Source organism: Bufo bufo, chromosome 1, assembly GCF_905171765.1.
Source record: "Bufo bufo chromosome 1, aBufBuf1.1, whole genome shotgun sequence".
NCBI lineage: Eukaryota > Metazoa > Chordata > Amphibia > Anura > Bufonidae > Bufo > Bufo bufo.
The window spans coordinates 144,268,170-144,271,979 of NC_053389.1; the positions used below are offsets into that span (position 1 = coordinate 144,268,170).

Here is a 3,810-nt window from a genome sequence, read left to right on the forward strand (position 1 = left end):
GAAACAATGGGTTAAAATGGAATATTTTCCAAAACATAGAAATTCCAAAATTGTTTCTCCATCTGCCATTAATTCTTGTGGAACACCTAAAGGGTTAACAAAGTTTGTAAACCCAGTTTTGAATACCTTGAGGGGTGTACTTTCTTAGATGGAGTCACTTTTTTGAAATTTCTATTCTAGGGGTGCAACGGGGGGCTTTAAATGAATCAGGGCAACCCATATTGAGTTTTGTTTGGCAGTTAACCCTTGCTTTGTTCCTGGAAAAAATTGATTATATTGGAAAATTTTCCAAAAAAATCGAAATTCTTAAATTTTATGTCCATTTGCCATGAAGTCTTGTGGAAGACCTAAAGGGTTAACAAAGTTTGTAAAATCAGTTTTAAATACCTTGAGGGGTGTAGTTTCTAAAATGGGGTCATTTTTTGATGGTTTCTATTCCGTAAGCCTCACAAAGTGACTTCAGACCTGAACTGGTCCATAAAAAGTGGGATTTGGAAAATTTCTGAAAAATTTCATAATTTTCTTCTAAACTTCTAAGCTATGTAACATCCCCAAAAAATAAAATATCATTCCCAAAATGATACAAACATGAAGTAGACATATGGGGAATGTAAAGTCATCACAATTTTTGGGGGTACTACTATGTATTACAGAAGTAGAGAAACTGAAACTTTGAAATTTGCAAATTTTTCAAAATTTTTGGTAAATTTGGTATTTTTTTATGCAAAAAAATTTACTTTTTTAACCCAATTTTAGCAGTGTCATGAAGTACAATATGTGATGAAAAAACTATCTCAGAATGGCCTGGGTAAGTAAAAGCGTTTTAAAGTTATCATCACTTAAAGTGACACTGGTCAGATTTGCAAAAAATGGCCTGGTCCTTAACCCCTTCCCGACTGCAATCTGTATATATACGTGATAGCTGCACATGCCCCGTGCAGCTATCACATCTATAAACGTCAAGACAGTTCTTTAATCCAAGCGCTGCAAAACGCTTGGATTAAAGCTTCTGCCCATGTCCTGCTGCTGTCAATGACAGCATACAGTTCAGTAATGCCAGCAAGGGACCATTCAGAGTGGCCCCTTGCCGACAATCGATCCGATTGGTTAGTCTGTGCAGACTAACCAATCGGATCGCGGCAGTGAAAAAATGCCGATTTCAGGCTCTGATCAGCGCACTGCAGATCAGAGCCTGAAAGCAGGTAGTGTTCCTCATGCCCCCCGATCTGTGCCCCTCCAAGCCCTTGGTGCCCCTCTGTGCCCCCCCGATCTGTGCCCCTCCGATCTGTGCCCCTCTCCTGCCTCCTGCGCTCATCTCCTGCCTCCTGCCCTGATGCTGTCCGCCCCCTCCCCGCCCCATACATTAGTCCTGCCCCAGCCTCCCTCAATGCTGGCGGCCGAATCACCCCCAATCCCCCCCCTTTCCAGCGCTGCCCCCGATCCCCTTGCTGTGTGTGATGGCGGCGGCTTCATTCCTGAGCCGCCGCCATCAGCAGAGAGTGTCAGCTCTATGCTGACACTCTGCTGTAACCCCATAGATGCCGCGGCAGCGGCATCCATGGGGTTAATAGATAGAGGGGGCTCCCTCTCTCCACCATCGGGGCTGCTGCGCTGCTACAGGGCATCTGATTGTATTATACTTTGCAATGCAAGAGCATTGCAAAGTATAGTACAGCCATCAGCCCCACTGGATCTTCAAGATCCAAGAGGGACTTGATAAAAAAAAAAAAGTGAAAATAATAAAAGAAAAATAAATAAATAAATAAATAAAATTGTAAAATTAAAAAAATAAATTGCCTTTTCCTATAAAAAAATAAAATTAAAATTAAAATACACATATTAGGTATCACCGCGACCGTAACGACCGTCTCTATAAATATATCACATGATAGACCCCGTCCGATAAACACCATAAAAAAAAAACTGTGTAAAAAAAGCCATTTTTGTCACCTTACATCACAAAAAGTGCAACAGCAAGCGATCAAAAAGGCTTATGACCCCCAAAATAGTACCAATCAAACCGTCACCTCATCCCGCAAAAAATAATACCCTATTTAAGACAATCTCCCAAAAAATAAAAAAGCTATGGCTCTCAGACTATCGAGACACTAAAACATAATTTTTTTGGTTTCAGAAATGCTATTATTGTGTAAAACTTAAATAAATAAAAAAAAGTATACATATTAGGTATTGCCACGTCCGTAACAATCTGCTCTATAAAACTGTCACATGACCCAACCCCTCATATAAACGCTGTAAAAATAAATAAATAAAAACTGTTCCAAAACAGCCAATTTTTTGGTCACCTTGCCCCATAAAGTGTAATAATGAATGATACAGGGTTGAGTTCCATCTCGTCGGGCAGTCACAAATAAGATGTCTGATGGGCAGGTTGTGTCGCCGCTGAATATAAGCAAGGTGAGCCATGGCCGTGTAAGATCTTCTGAAATGGCCCAAGATTTTCCTGGCCTGCCGCAAGACGTCCTGGACCCCAGGGTATTTGACAATGAATCACTGCACGACCAAGTTCAGGACGTGTGCCATGCACGGCACGTGTGTAATTTTGCCCTGTTTCAGCGTGCTCAGCAGATTGGCACCGTTGTCGCACACCACTTTACCAACTGTCAAATTGAGCAGTGTTAGTCACTGATCTGCCTGTGAACGCAAAGCTGAAAGGAGTGCAAGACCAGTGTGGCTCTTGGCTTCCAGGCACAACAGACGCAGCACTTCATGGCAACGTCTCACCTGGCATGTCAAATAGGTTCTGGGGATCTTGGGAGGCGCAGTGGAAGAGACAGTAGCAGCGGAAAAGGAGGAGTCAGCCGAGGAGGAGAGGGAGGATGGAGTAGGAGGAGGAGAAGAAGAGGCAGGCCTGCATGCAATCCGTGGCGGTAAAACCAAATCTACATTTGTGCCACGGGTTACATGCTTGACGGCCGTCAGAAGGTTCACCCATTGGGCAGTAAAAGTTATATACCTTCCCTGCCCGTGTTTACTAGACCACGTGTCTGTGGTCAGATGTATATTGGCACCGACACTGTGTGCCAGAGATACATTCACTTGCCGCTGAATGTGGCCATATAGCTCTGGGATGCCCTTCTGGGAGAAATATTTCCTTCCATTGCGGTGTTCCAATGGCCACAAATTTTCGAAAGGCCTCAGAGTCCGCCAGTTTATATGGCAGTAGATGGCTGGCTATCAGTTCCAACAAGCCAGCCGTCAACCGTTGGGCAAGAGGGTTATCCGGCATCATCATTTTTTTATGCTTGAACATTTGGGCCACGGAAGCCTGCCTTTTTCCAAACAAACGTAAGGACGGCATGATGGAAGGTGGAGTTGAGGACAATTGTAAGGAGAGAGGAAAAGGAGAAGAGGCTGGACGATGAGAGCCTGGAGTGTGGCTTTGTGGGTTCTGACGGTGTTGCAGATGGCAACACTATTGTCAGCAGCGGACACGTTAAAAAAAGCCCACACTGCGGAGCCATGTGCCGGCATCCTGGGAGCGCCAGATGTGACTGTACATGGTTGATGGCTCACTCCTGATACATTAGCAGTATGGTTTGTCCCTCCTGTGCAATGTAAGTTCTGCCTGCTTCTCCTCCCTATCTGCTGGTCCATCTCTCCCTCTGAACTCCCCTCCTCTTCCTCTCTTGTGGGCACCCATGTGACGTCCATAGACACGTCATTATCAATGTCACCTTCCCCACCACTAACATTAGAGATCTCGGAGTAGGCAGCAACAGCGGGGACCAACCTCCTTGGGCTGATCTGGGTACTGTCTTCAGACTGCTGAGTGGCGGCCGTTGCTAC

General features: G+C 44.7%; 1 non-coding gene across 1 annotated transcript; it reads left to right on the forward strand.

The window, feature by feature from the left end:
* The first annotated feature begins 1,451 nt into the window (after positions 1–1,451).
* LOC120987493 lies at positions 1,452–1,537 on the forward strand. The gene has a single exon (XR_005776090.1). It is a non-coding gene; the product is annotated as a small nucleolar RNA SNORD71 (small nucleolar RNA).
* The last annotated feature ends 2,273 nt before the right edge of the window (positions 1,538–3,810 follow it).